General features: G+C 38.3%; 1 pseudogene; it reads left to right on the top strand.

Moving 5' to 3' along the window:
• Positions 1 to 15,508, top strand: part of LOC128667169 (E3 ubiquitin/ISG15 ligase TRIM25-like) — a 239,590-nt pseudogene extending 224,082 nt beyond the window's left edge.
• Positions 15,509 to 16,129: the final 621 nt, after the last annotated feature.

The following is a 16,129-nucleotide window of genomic DNA, read 5'->3' as shown; positions in this document are numbered from 1 at the left end:
TAGTACTAATGTTATACATTAGCTATTGCACTAGATGGCAGCACTATTTCCTGTCATGTAGTACTAATGTTATACATTAGCAAGAGCACTAGATAGCAGCACTATTTCCTGTCATGTAGTACTAATGTTATACATTAGCAAGAGCACTAGATGGCAGCACTATTTCCTGTCATGTGGTATGGTGCAGCACTATTTACCAACCAAGACTACAAAAGCCTGATCAAAGATCCAAAAGGTCACAGGTTCAAATCCCAGCAGGGCTGACTCAGCACTTCATCCTTCTGAGGTTGATAAAATGAGTACCATTAAATTGGGTAATAATAACAACTATTAAGCTGCTGATTGGGTTAATTCAGAGAACGAGCAATGAAAAAGCGCTTTGAGTCCCACTGGGAGAAAGGTGCAATATAAATACTAGTTATTATTATAAAATAAAAACAAAAATTGGGTTTCATGTCCTTTTAAAAAAAAAAAAAATTAAACAAAAAGAAAAAAACACACAACAGGCCTGATTGGCTAGCAGGGACAGCTCCCATAGATAACCGGTCCACTCAGTAGAGAATCATCAATAAATAAAAAAAATTAAAGAAAAAATGGATCTCATACAAAATAATAAATAAATATGAAGAAAAAAAATTAAATAAAACTTTTTTTTTTTACAAATCTAGTATCTGTAAGGCCTCAGATCCCTCACACCCAGACCTGCAGGGACAAACCATCCTGTGCTCTCTATAAATACTATAACATTTAGCTGTAAACCCAACATAATGCAAATAGATAGAAACCTTTTATTTATCCTAATCTGTGACATAGGCACAAGCACAGCTAAATTTACCAACACCCACAGGCTCTGAGGCAATGCAGCATTTACAGACACAGAACACCTGAAATACATTTTCTTTTTTTAAAACCGTGCATTTTCTTGAGAAACATTAAAAAAAAAAAAAAAAAAAAGTATGATATATCCTGACATATTCTAAAATTAAATCAACATATTTTCTGATTTCTGCAAAACTAATTGGCTAATGGATTTGTCTAAAACTTGTAACTGCCAAAATGTGGTTTTAAAATATCTGATGGGTTTTAAGTTTATTAATAAATATAGTTCTATGGTAAAAAGCATGAAACCATTACAGTTACGTGACAAACACTGAAAGGGTCTCCATTGTTGCAAAGAGTTTATTATTAGGAGTCTAATAAATACATATATTGTACACATATATATATATATATACACATACACACATATACATACACACACACATATATACATACACACACATATATATTTACAAGAAATAAGTACAATTTCTACAGGGAAGCTATATCCATTATAAGCACAAATTTGTGCAACACGGGTAACTAAATATAAGAATCACAGAGGATTTATTTCAGGAAAGAAGGTAAATTACTTAGCCAAATTCTTTAAAGTGTTTTCTCTCTGTCCAAAATCAGCAATTTTCAGCAGGAGAAAGAGAAGAAACTAATTTGGTTTCCAATTTAAAGCACAAATCAATAGGGTGTGGTCTGTCATATGCCTGTCAAAGACTATATGGATGTATCCTTAAAGGGACATTAAACACCTTTTATATTTGATAATTATAATTTTTTTATGAATAAAACAAAGATTAATTTGCTTATTAAGATGTCACAAATCTCACCTTCATATACATATTTATTTGTATTACAAATTGTCTTCTAAACCTTTTCCTGTATTACACTGACGAGGAGTCACATGATGTGCACAAAACTGACCCCTCCCCTAGTTACACACACACAAGAATATGGGGGGAAAGGAAACAGTTAAAAGCTCATTAACTCTGTGAGAGCCTGCGGTATTCAGTTTATCTATATATAATCTAATATATCTAATATAGAGTTACTGAACCAAGATCGTTTTTAAATTGATTGCTGTGAGAGGAGTGCAGTTTATAACTTATATTTAACTGTTTTTATTTAAAGTGATGGTAAATCCTAGCATTTGCGAAACGCTAGGATTTACCATTGTGACAAAAAAAGGGGACTTTTATTCACGAAGTATAAAATACTTCATTCTGAAATCCCCTTTATTTGTTAGCAGCGTTCGCTGCTAAAGGCAGCCCACGGCAGAACGCTGTTTGGCTGAGAGGTGACGTTTCCACCTCTTAGCCAATAGCCCTGCGGGAAATCCAGCTTGGCGCAAGGTTTTGTGGCTCCAAGCTGGATTTCCCGCAGGGCTATTAGCTAAGATGTGAAAACATCACCTCTCAGCCAAATAACGTTCTGCCGTGGGCTGTCTTTAGCAGCTCAATGCAGCGAACGCTGCTAACAAATAAAGGGGCTTTCAGAATGAAGTATTTTATACTTCGTGAATAAAAGTCCTCTTTTTTGTCACAATGGTAAATCCTAACATTTCACAAATGCAGTTAAATATAAGTTATCAACTGCACTCCTCTCACAGCAAACAATTTAAAAACGATCTTGGTTCAATAACTCTATATTAGATATATTAGATTATATATAGATAAACTGAATACCGCAGGCTCTCACAGAGTTAATAAGCTAAAAGTATAGACCCACACAGGTGAGACTAATTCCTCCCCTAATTGCACACAAGACATAATTTCCTTTATCTTTTTATTTATATTTTAGGCTTTAAAGGGACAGGAGAATCAAAATTTAACTTGTATGATTCAGACAGAGCATGTTATTTTAAGTTACGTTGCTCTCTTGCTATCCTTTGTTGAATATTAGTATGTATAAATCCTACACTACTGGGAGATAGCTAGTGATTGATTGGTGGCTATACACATGTCTCTTGTCATGTCTCAGATAGCTCCCAGTGATGCACTGTTGCTCTGGAGATTGCTTTAACTATGTGTTTAATCAAAATTAAACCTGCTATGATTTATGAGGCACTTTATTTATAGATAAGTCACTCATCATATATACCATAAGGTGAGAACCAATCAGGATGGCCGTGTGATGTCATTTATTGCAGCTGCCATGGAAAAGTAACACTATCAGAGCCGGAGCTGTGCTGCACAGGTTAACCCCTTGCCCACCAGAGAGGGAGCAATACAATAATATATAGGGCAGCAACTGAATGAAAGTTATGTGTGGCTTATAACAGATTACTTGTAGGTACTGGCTGTGTCTGTGGCACTTGCTGATCATTATCTCCTATGTAGTATGGCTGCCCTACGCTCTGAGTCATGTGATCTGTACTCACTGCTGGCGTTTGTTGTCCTGTATAATGTGACAGTACTAATTGTTATTATTAGTAAGCTGATCATTATCTCCTATGTAGTATGGCTGCACTAAGCTCTGAGTCATGTGATCTGTACTCACTGCTGGCGTTTGTCGTCCTGTATAATGTGACAGTTCTAATTGTTATTATTAGTAAGCTGATCATTATCTCCTATGTAATATGGCTGCCCTACGCTCTGAGTCATGTGATCTGTACTCACTGCTGGCGTTTGTCGTCCTGTATAATGTGACAGTACTAATTGTTATTATTAGTAAGTTGATCATTATCTCCTATGTAGTATGGCTGCCCTACGCTCTGAGTCATGTGATCTGTACTCACTACTGGCGTTTGTCGTCCTGTATAATGTGACAGTACTAATTGTTATTATTAGTAAGCTGATCATTATCTCCTATGTAATATGGCTGCCCTACGCTCTGAGTCATGTGATCTGTACTCACTACTGGCGTTTGTCGTCCTGTATAATGTGACAGTACTAATTGTTATTATTAGTAAGCTGATCATTATCTCCTATGTAGTATGGCTGCCCTACGCTCTGAGTCATGTGATCTGTACTCACTGCTGGCGTTTGTCATCCTGTATAATGTGACAGTACTAATTGTTATTATTAGTAAGCTGATCATTATCTCCTATGTAGTATGGCTGCCCTACGCTCTGAGTCATGTGATCTGTACTCACTGCTGGCGTTTGTCGTCCTGTATAATGTGACAGTACTAATTGTTATTATTAGTAAGCTGAGCTTTTAGTTAACCTTTTATTTACTAATTCTCACTACTAATACTTTATAAACCTACTATACAGTCTCATTGTAACTCCTATTGTAACAGAGGAACCAGTGATATTTAAAAGGTAATTCTGATTTATTGTACTTTTCATATCTATCGGTTTTGTATTTGTCTATAGGGAAATGTAAATTTAGCAGATTTCCCAGCATGAGCCCTTCAAGTACAGATCATACGCACAATCCATTTTATTTTTATTCTGTAGTGTGATTTCACTGCCTCATTCTCTAGTGTGATTTCACTGCCTCATTCTCTAGTGTGATTTCACTGCCTCATTCTCTAGTGTGATTTCACTGCTTCATTCTCTAGTGTGATTTCACTGCCTCATTCTCTACTGTGATTTCACTGTCTCATTCTCTAGTGTGATTTCACTGCCTCATTCTCTAGTGTGATTTCACTGCCTCATTCTCTACTGTGATTTCACTGTCTCATTCTCTAGTGTGATTTCACTGCCTCATTCTCTAGTGTGATTTCACTGCCTCATTCTCTAGTGTGATTTCACTGCCTCATTCTCTAGCGTGATTTCACTGCCTCATTCTCTAGCGTGATTTCACTGCCTCATTCTCTAGCGTGATTTCACTGCCTCATTCTCTAGCGTGATTTCACTGCCTCATTCTCTAGTGTGATTTCACTGCCTCATTCTCTAGTGTGATTTCACTGTCTCATTCTCTAGTGTGATTTCACTGCCTCATTCTCTAGTGTGATTTCACTGCCTCATTCTCTAGTGTGATTTCACTGCCTCATTCTCTAGTGTGATTTCACTGCCTCATTCTCTAGTGTGATTTCACTGCCTCATTCTCTAGTGTGATTTCACTGCCTCATTCTCTAGTGTGATTTCACTGCTTCATTCTCTAGTGTGATTTCACTGCCTCATTCTCTAGTGTGATTTCACTGCCTCATTCTCTAGCGTGATTTCACTGCCTCATTCTCTAGCGTGATTTCACTGCCTCATTCTCTAGCATGATTTCACTGTCTCATTCTCTAGCGTGATTTCACTGCCTCATTCTCTAGTGTGATTTCACTTCCTCATTCTCTAGTGTGATTTCACTGCCTCATTCTCTAGTGTGATTTCACTGCCTCATTCTCTAGTGTGATTTCACTGCCTCATTCTCTAGTGTGATCTCACTGTCTCATTCTCTAGTGTGATTTCACTGCCTCATTCTCTAGTGTGATTTCACTGCCTCATTCTCTAGTGTGATTTCACTGTCTCATTCTCTAGCGTGATTTCACTGCCTCATTCTCTAGCGTGATTTCACTGCCTCATTCTCTAGTGTGATTTCACTGCCTCATTCTCTAGTGTGATTTCACTGCCTCATTCTCTAGTGTGATTTCACTGCCTCATTCTCTAGTGTGATTTCACTGCCTCATTCTCTAGTGTGATTTCACTGCCTCATTCTCTAGTGTGATTTCACTGCCTCATTCTCTAGTGTGATTTCACTGCCTCATTCTCTAGCGTGATTTCACTGCCTCATTCTCTAGTGTGATTTCACTGCCTCATTCTCTAGTGTGATTTTACTGCCTCATTCTCTAGTGTGATTTCACTGCCTCATTCTCTAGTGTGATTTTACTGCCTCATTCTCTAGTGTGATTTCACTGCCTCATTCTCTAGTGTGATTTCACTGCCTCATTCTCTAGTGTGATTTCACTGCCTCATTCTCTAGTGTGATTTCACTGCCTCATTCTCTAGCGTGATTTCACTGCCTCATTCTCTAGTGTGATTTCACTGCCTCATTCTCTAGCGTGATTTCACTGCCTCATTCTCTAGTGTGATTTCACTGCCTCATTCTCTAGTGTGATTTCACTGCCTCATTCTCTAGCGTGATTTCACTGCCTCATTCTCTAGTGTGATTTCACTGCCTCATTCTCTAGTGTGATTTCACTGCCTCATTCTCTAGTGTGATTTCACTGCCTCATTCTCTAGTGTGATTTCACTGCCTCATTCTCTAGTGTGATTTCACTGCCTCATTCTCTAGTGTGATTTCACTGCCTCATTCTCTAGTGTGATTTCACTGCCTCATTCTCTAGTGTGATTTCACTGCCTCATTCTCTAGTGTGATTTCACTGCCTCATTCTCTAGTGTGATTTCACTGCCTCATTCTCTAGTGTGATTTCACTGATTAAAGGGACATGAAACCCAAACAATTTCTTTCATGGTTTAGAGACCGCATGAAATTTTACCTCTATTTAGGTAATAATCCTAAAAATCTGTCCTGTGAGAGTGCCCTGAGGACTGGAATTGAGAAACTGATCTGTATTTGTTAGAGCACTTTAATATGCACTTTTGTTATTATTAGTAAGCTGATCATTATCTCCTATGTAGTGTGACTGCCCTACGCTCTGAGTCATGTGATCTGTACTCACTGCTGGCGTTTGTCGTCCTGTATAATGTGACAGTACTAATTGTTATTATTAGTAAGCTGATCATTATCTCCTATGTAGTATGGCTGCCCTATGCTCTGAGTCATGTGATCTGTACTCACTGCTGGCGTTTGTCGTCCTGTATAATGTGACAGTACTAATTGTTATTATTAGTAAGCTGATCATTATCTCCTATGTAGTATGGCTGCCCTACGCTCTGAGTCATGTGATCTGTACTCACTGCTGGCGTTTGTGGTCCTGTATAATGTGACAGTACTAATTGTTATTATTAGTAAGCTGATCATTATCTCCTATGTAGTATGGCTGCCCTACGCTCTGAGTCATGTGATCTGTACTCACTGCTGGTGTTTGTCGTCCTGTATAATGTGACAGTACTAATTATTATTAGTAAGCTAATCATTATCTCCTATGTAGTATGGCTGCCCTACGCTCTGAGTCATGTGATCTGTACTCACTGCTGGCGTTTGTCGTCCTGTATAATGTGACAGTACTAATTGTTATTATTAGTAAGCTGATCATTATCTCCTATGTAGTATGGCTGCCCTACGCTCTGAGTCATGTGATCTGTACTCACTGCTGGCGTTTGTCGTCCTGTATAATGTGACAGTACTAATTGTTATTATTAGTAAGCTGATCATGATCTCCTATGTAGTATGGCTGCCCTACGCTCTGAGTCATGTGATCTGTACTCACTGCTGGCGTTTGTCGTCCTGTATAATGTGACAGTACTAATTGTTATTATTAGTAAGCTGATCATTATCTCCTATGTAGTATGGCTGCCCTACGCTCTGAGTCATGTGATCTGTACTCACTGCTGGCGTTTGTCGTCCTGTATAATGTGACAGTACTAATTGTTATTATTAGTAAGCTGATCATTATCTCCTATGTAGTATGGCTGCCCTACGCTCTGAGTCATGTGATCTGTACTCACTGCTGGCGTTTGTTGTCCTGTATAATGTGACAGTACTAATTGTTATTATTAGTAAGCTGATCATTATCTCCTATGTAGTATGGCTGCCCTACGCTCTGAGTCATGTGATCTGTACTCACTGCTGGCGTTTGTCGTCCTGTATAATGTGACAGTACTAATTGTTATTATTAGTAAGCTGATCATTATCTCCTATGTAGTATGGCTGCCCTACGCTCTGAGTCACGTGATCTGTACTCACTGCTGGCGTTTGTCATCCTGTATAATGTGACACTACTAATTGTTATTATTAGTAAGCTAATCATTATCTCCTATGTAGTATGGCTGCCCTACGCTCTGAGTCATGTGATCTGTACTCACTGCTGGCGTTTGTCGTCCTGTATAATGTGACAGTACTAATTGTTATTATTAGTAAGCTGATCATTATCTCCTATGTAGTATGGCTGCCCTACGCTCTGAGTCATGTGATCTGTACTCACTGCTGGCGTTTGTCGTCCTGTATAATGTGACAGTACTAATTGTTATTATTAGTAAGCTGATCATTATCTCCTATGTAATATGGCTGCCCTACGCTCTGAGTCATGTGATCTGTACTCACTACTGGCGTTTGTCGTCCTGTATAATGTGACAGTACTAATTGTTATTATTAGTAAGCTGATCATTATCTCCTATGTAGTATGGCTGCCCTACGCTCTGAGTCATGTGATCTGTACTCACTGCTGGCGTTTGTCGTCCTGTATAATGTGACAGTACTAATTTTTATTATTAGTAAGCTGATCATTATCTCTTATGTAGTATGGCTGCCCTACGCTCTGAGTCATGTGATCTGTACTCACTGCTGGCGTTTGTCGTCCTGTATAATGTGACAGTACTAATTGTTATTATTAGTAAGCTGATCATTATCTCCTATGTAGTATGGCTGCCCTACGCACTGAGTCATGTGATCTGTACTCACTGCTGGTGTTTGTCGTCCTGTATAATGTGACCGTACTAATTGTTATTATTAGTAAGCTGATCATTACCTCCTATGTAGTATGGCTGCCCTACGCTCTGAGTCATGTGATCTGTACTCACTGCTGGCGTTTGTCGTCCTGTATAATGTGACAGTACTAATTGTTATTATTAGTAAGCTGATCATTATCTCCTATGTAGTATGGCTGCCCTACGCTCTGAGTCATGTGATCTGTACTCACTGCTGGCGTTTGTCGTCCTGTATAATGTGACAGTACTAATTGTTATTATTAGTAAGCTGATCATTATCTCCTATGTAGTATGGCTGCCCTACGCTCTGAGTCATGTGATCTGTACTCACTGCTGGTGTTTGTCGTCCTGTATAATGTGACAGTACTAATTGTTATTATTAGTAAGCTGATCATTATCTCCTATGTAGTATGGCTGCCCTATGCTCTGAGTCATGTGATCTGTACTCACTGCTGGCGTTTGTCGTCCTGTATAATGTGACCGTACTAATTGTTATTATTAGTAAGCTGATCATTACCTCCTATGTAGTATGGCTGCCCTACGCTCTGAGTCACGTGATCTGTACTCACTGCTGGCGTTTGTCATCCTGTATAATGTGACACTACTAATTGTTATTATTAGTAAGCTGATCATTATCTCCTATGTAGTATGGCTGCCCTACGCTCTGAGTCATGTGATCTGTACTCACTGCTGGCGTTTGTCGTCCTGTATAATGTGACAGTACTAATTGTTATTATTAGTAAGCTGAGCTTTTAGTTAACCTTTTATTTACTAATTCTCACTACTAATACTTTATAAACCTACTATACAGTCTCATTGTAACTCCTATTGTAACAGAGGAACCAGTGATATTTAAAAGGTAATTCTGATTTATTGTACTTTTCATATCTATCGGTTTTGTATTTGTCTATAGGGAAATGTAAATTTAGCAGATTTCCCAGCATGAGCCCTTCAAGTACAGATCATACGCACAATCCATTTTATTTTTATTCTGTAGCGCGATTTAACTGCCTCATTCTCTAGTGTGATTTCACTGCCTCATTCTCTAGTGTGATTTCACTGCCTCATTCTCTAGTGTGATTTCACTGCCTCATTCTCTAGTGTGATTTCACTGCCTCATTCTCTAGTGTGATTTCACTGCCTCATTCTCTAGTGTGATTTCACTGCCTCATTCTCTAGTGTGATTTCACTGCCTCATTCTCTAGTGTGATTTCACTGCCTCATTCTCTAGTGTGATTTCACTGCCTCATTCTCTAGTGTGATTTCACTGCCTCATTCTCTAGTGTGATTTCACTGCCTCATTCTCTAGTGTGATTTCACTGCCTCATTCTCTAGTGTGATTTCACTGCTTCATTCTCTAGTGTGATTTCACTGCCTCATTCTCTAGTGTGATTTCACTGCCTCATTCTCTAGCGTGATTTCACTGCCTCATTCTCTAGCATGATTTCACTGCCTCATTCTCTAGTGTGATTTCACTGTCTCATTCTCTAGTGTGATTTCACTGCCTCATTCTCTAGTGTGATTTCACTGCCTCATTCTCTAGTGTGATTTCACTGCCTCATTCTCTAGTGTGATTTCACTGTCTCATTCTCTAGTGTGATTTCACTGCCTCATTCTCTAGTGTGATTTCACTGTCTCATTCTCTAGTGTGATTTCACTGTCTCATTCTCTAGTGTGATTTCACTGTCTCATTCTCTAGTGTGATTTCACTGCCTCATTCTCTAGTGTGATTTCACTGCTTCATTCTCTAGTGTGATTTCACTGTCTCATTCTCTAGTGTGATTTCACTGCCTCATTCTCTAGTGTGATTTCACTGCCTCATTCTCTAGTGTGATTTCACTGCCTCATTCTCTAGTGTGATTTCACTGCCTCATTCTCTAGTGTGATTTCACTGCCTCATTCTCTAGTGTGATTTCACTGCCTCATTCTCTAGTGTGATTTCACTGCCTCATTCTCTAGTGTGATTTCACTGCCTCATTTTCTAGTGCGATTTCACTGCCTCATTCTCTAGTGTGATTTCACTGCCTCATTCTCTAGTGTGATTTCACTGCCTCATTCTCTAGTGTGATTTCACTGCCTCATTCTCTAGTGTGATTTCACTGCCTCATTCTCTAGTGTGATTTCACTGTCTCATTCTCTAGTGTGATTTCACTGTCTCATTCTCTAGTGTGATTTCACTGTCTCATTCTCTAGTGTGATTTCACTGCCTCATTCTCTAGTGTGATTTCACTGCCTCATTCTCTAGTGTGATTTCACTGTCTCATTCTCTAGTGTGATTTCACTGCCTCATTCTCTAGTGTGATTTCACTGTCTCATTCTCTAGTGTGATTTCACTGTCTCATTCTCTAGTGTGATTTCACTGTCTCATTCTCTAGTGTGATTTCACTGTCTCATTCTCTAGTGTGATTTCACTGCCTCATTCTCTAGTGTGATTTCACTGTCTCATTCTCTAGTGTGATTTCACTGCCTCATTCTCTAGTGTGATTTCACTGATTAAAGGGACATGAAACCCAAACAATTTCTTTCATGGTTTAGAGACCGCATGAAATTTTACCTCTATTTAGGTAATAATCCTAAAAATCTGTCCTGTGAGAGTGCCCTGAGGACTGGAATTGAGAAACTGATCTGTATTTGTTAGAGCACTTTAATATGCACTTTTGTTTGCATATAATTATGTGTTTAACCCATGCATAGTTATAGTTCCGGAGCAGCAATGCATTACTGGGAGTTAGCTGAACACACTGAGTGAGCCAATGACTAAATTCATAAATGCGCAGCCACCAATCAGAAGCTAGCTTTTAGTAGTGCATTGCTGTGCCTACCTAGGTATGTTTCTCAACAAAGGATACAAAGAAGAGAAAGGAAACTTGAAAATAAAAGTAAATTAAAAAGTTGTTTAATAACTTGTTCTGGCTGAATTATAAAAGTTTAACTTTTCTGTCCTTAAAAGTACAAATTACATTTTCATTATTTAGACAAAGCTACAATTTAGCAATTTACTTCTATTGTCAAATGATAACTCGTTCTCTACACATTCTTTGTTGAAACTTGGCTGCTTTCCTTGAGAGCATACTGAGGTAATCTCAGGAGCGTGCACGTGATTTAACACTATTGTTTATAATGATCTGCTCTGAGTCGTGGAGATTTACAGGGTTAACGTGACATTTTTCTGTTGTTTCTGGTACTGGGTAATATTATACACAAGCAGCCTCAAGAAAACACTAAGTTATAGGGACACTGAACCCAATACACAGTACAAAGTATATTATACATGGTACATAACACAGTACACATTATATTATACATGGTACATAACACAGTACACAGTATATTATACATGGTACATAACACAGTACACAGTATATTATACATGGTACATAACACAGTACACAGTATATTATACATGGTACATAACACAATACACAGTATATTATACATGGTTCATAACACAGCACACAGTATATTATACATGGTACATAACACAGCACACAGTATATTATACATGGTACATAACACAGCACACAGTATATTATACATGGTACATAACACAGTACACAGTATATTATACATGGTACATAACACAGTACATAGTATATTATACATGGTACATAACACAGTACACAGTATATTATACATGGTACATAACACAGTACACAGTATATTATACATGGTACATAACACAGTACACAGTATATTATACATGGTACATAACACAGTACACAGTATATTATACATGGTACATAACACAGTACACAGTATATTATACATGGTACATAACACAGTACACAGTATATTATACATGGTACATAACACAGTACACAGTATATTATACATGGTACATAACACAGTACACAGTATATTATACATGGTACATAACACAGTACACAGTATATTATACATGGTACATAACACAGTACACAGTATATTATACATGGTACATAACACAGTACACAGTATATTATACATGGTACATAACACAGTACACAGTATATTATACATGGTACATAACACAGTACACAGTATATTATACATGGTACATAACACAGTATATTATACATGGTACATAACACAGTACACAGTATATTATACATGGTACATAACACAGTACACAGTATATTATACATGGTACATAACACAGTACACAGTATATTATACATGGTACATAACACAGTACACAGTATATTATACATGGCACATAACACAGTACACAGTATATTATACATGGTACATAACACAGTACACAGTATATTATACATGGTACATAACACAGTACACAGTATATTATACATGGTACATAACACAGTACACAGTATATTATACATGGTACATAACACAGTACACAGTATATTATACATGGTACATAACACAGTACACAGTATATTATACATGGTACATAACACATTACAAAGTATATTATACATGGTACATAACACAGTACACAGTATATTATACATGGTACATAACACAGTACACAGTATATTATACATGGTACATAACACAGTACACAGTATATTATACATGGTACATAACACAGTACACAGTATATTATACATGGTACATAACACAGTACACAGTATATTATACCTGGTACATAACACAGTACACAGTATATTATACATGGTACATAACACAGTACATAACACACAATACACAGCCTCAAGAAAACACTAAGTTAAAGGGACACTAAACCCAATACACAGTACACAGTATATTATACATGGTACATAACACAGTACACGGTATATTATACATGGTACATAACACAGTACACAGTATATTATACATGGTACATAACACAGTACACAGTATATTATACATGGTACATAACACAGTACATTATACATGGTACATAACACAGTACACAGTATATTATACATGGTACATAACACAGTACACAGTATATTATACATGGTACATAACACAGTACACAGTATATTATACATGGTACATAACACAGTACACAGTATATTATACATGGTACATAACAAACAGTACACAGTATATTATACGTGGTACATAACACAGTACACAGTATATTATACGTGGTACATAACACAGTACACAGTATATTATACATGGTACATAACACAGTACACAGTATATTATACATGGTACATAACACAGTACACAGTATATTATACATGGTACATAACACAGTACACAGTATATTATACATGGTACATAACACAGTACACAGTATATTATACATGGTACATAACACAGTACACAGTATATTATACATGGTACATAACACAGTACACAGTATATTATACATGGTACATAACACAGTACACAGTATATTATACATGGTACATAACACAGTACACAGTATATTATACATGGTACATAACACAGTACACAGTATATTATACATGGTACATAACACAGTATATTATACATGGTACATAACACATTACACAGTATATTATACATGGTACATAACACAGTACACAGTATATTATACATGGTACATAACACAGTACACAGTATATTATACATGGTACATAACACAGTACACAGTACATTATACATGGTACATAACACAGTACACAGTATATTATACATGGTACATAACACAGTACACAGTATATTATACATGGTACATAACACAGTACACAGTATATTATACATGGTACATAACACAATACACAGTATATTATACATGGTACATAACACAGTACACAGTATATTATACATGGTACATAACACAGTACACAGTATATTATACATGGTACATAACACAGTACACAGTATATTATACATGGTACATAACACAGTACACAGTATATTATACATGGTACATAACACAGTATATTATACATGGTACATAACACATTACACAGTATATTATACATGGTACATAACACAGTACACAGTATATTATACATGGTACATAACACAGTACACAGTATATTATACATGGTACATAACACAGTACACAGTACATTATACATGGTACATAACACAGTACACAGTATATTATACATGGTACATAACACAGTACACAGTATATTATACATGGTACATAACACAGTACACAGTATATTATACATGGTACATAACACAGTACACAGTATATTACACATGGTACATAACACAGTACACAGTATATTATACATGGTACATAACACAGTACACAGTATATTATACATGGTACATAACACAGTATATTATACATGGTACATAACACAGTACACAGTATATTATACATGGTACATAACACAATACACAGTATATTATACATGGTACATAACACAGTACACAGTATATTATACATGGTACATAACACAGTACACAGTATATTATACATGGTACATAACACAGTACACAGTATATTATACATGGTACATAACACAGTACACAGTATATTATACATGGTACATAACACAGTACACAGTATATTACACATGGTACATAACACAGTACACATTATATTATACATGGTACATAACACAGTACACAGTATATTATACATGGTACATAACACAGTACACAGTATATTATACCTGGTACATAACACAGTACACAGTATATTATACATGGTACATAACACATTACACAGTATATTATACATGGTACATAACACAGTACACAGTATATTATACATAGTACATAACACAGTACACAGTATATTATACATGGTACATAACACAGTATATTATACATAGGAAATGTAAGGCAAATTGCCTGGAATGCACATAAGGGTTAAGGCCAAGACGGAGGAGGGGAGTGTTGTGTTGTGTGTGTGAAACAATGTTGCAGAAAGAGAGGAGGGGTTCCAGCTTACCTTTTTAAGCCCAGTACAGGAAGCACATGTCCTCTTTCTGCTGTTTTTCTCCAAGTTTTCACATGAGACGTTCAAGGAGATCTAAAGCACCTCCAAAGCGAATCATGGAGGCTGGGGAGGAACCTGCAGAGAGAGAAGTTGTTGAAGACAGCGATGAAGCAGCTGAGTGGATCCCTCCATCGCCAGAAACGGTGGGTCGAACCCCTTTACTTCCCTCCCTTTCCCCTTCACTTGATCAATCCTCCGGGGAGGTTGGGGGTAGTGGTGGGGAGATTTCAGATAGGGCCCTACTGGAGGTGCTGGCATTAGTGAGCAATATGGGGGGTAGTGCTGGGCATCCAGATGGCGCGTCTGAGCCCGTCGGCCATGCGGCCGGGAGTGAGCCCTCTTTTCGGGGGGTTAGTTCTGACATAGGTACCACGTTGGGCCCTGCCGGGCCCGTTTCTGGCCTTCGCAGGCCCACATGTCCCCCTAAAGTAGCCGGTAAAGCGGGGGTCCCCGCTAGGCCCGCTATGCGGTCTACAGCCGCTAGCTCCTCTGTCCCCCGCTCTCCGGTCCCCCTGGCTGGGCCTCCCTCCCCTCGCGTGGTCGCGGCGGGCCCTTCTCGGCCTTGTGGCGTTCTGGTCCCCGGCCCCTACGGGCCTTGCTCTTTTGCCCCAATAGTTGGTAGTTTTAGTGGGAGCAGTTCGGCCTTACCTCCGACGTCGTCTCCGGTGTCTCAGGACTCCATCGCTGCCGCGGTATCCCTTTTCCAGATGTGGGCATCTTCTTTGTCGGGGTCTCCGGGTGCGTCCCACGTGGTCCTTGGTCCTCCGGCGGTGGTTGCGCAGGCTCCCGCGTCGACTGTTCCTCCATCGGCGGCGACTTCCGGTTTGCGGTCCTCCGAGGGCGGGACTTCCGGTGACGTCATTTCCGATGACGTCACTGCCGGTCCCGCCATTTGTCAGCGGTCATCGAAGCGGAGCAGGTCGAGTTCCCCGCGCGGCGTCCAAGGTAAGAGAGGAGTGCCGCGGGGGGGAACTTAT

This window comes from Bombina bombina, chromosome 7, assembly GCF_027579735.1.
Source record: "Bombina bombina isolate aBomBom1 chromosome 7, aBomBom1.pri, whole genome shotgun sequence".
NCBI classification, from domain to species: Eukaryota; Metazoa; Chordata; class Amphibia; order Anura; family Bombinatoridae; genus Bombina; species Bombina bombina.
The sequence above is the reverse complement of the archived record's forward strand: the minus strand, read 5'-3'. Positions and strand labels throughout refer to the sequence as shown.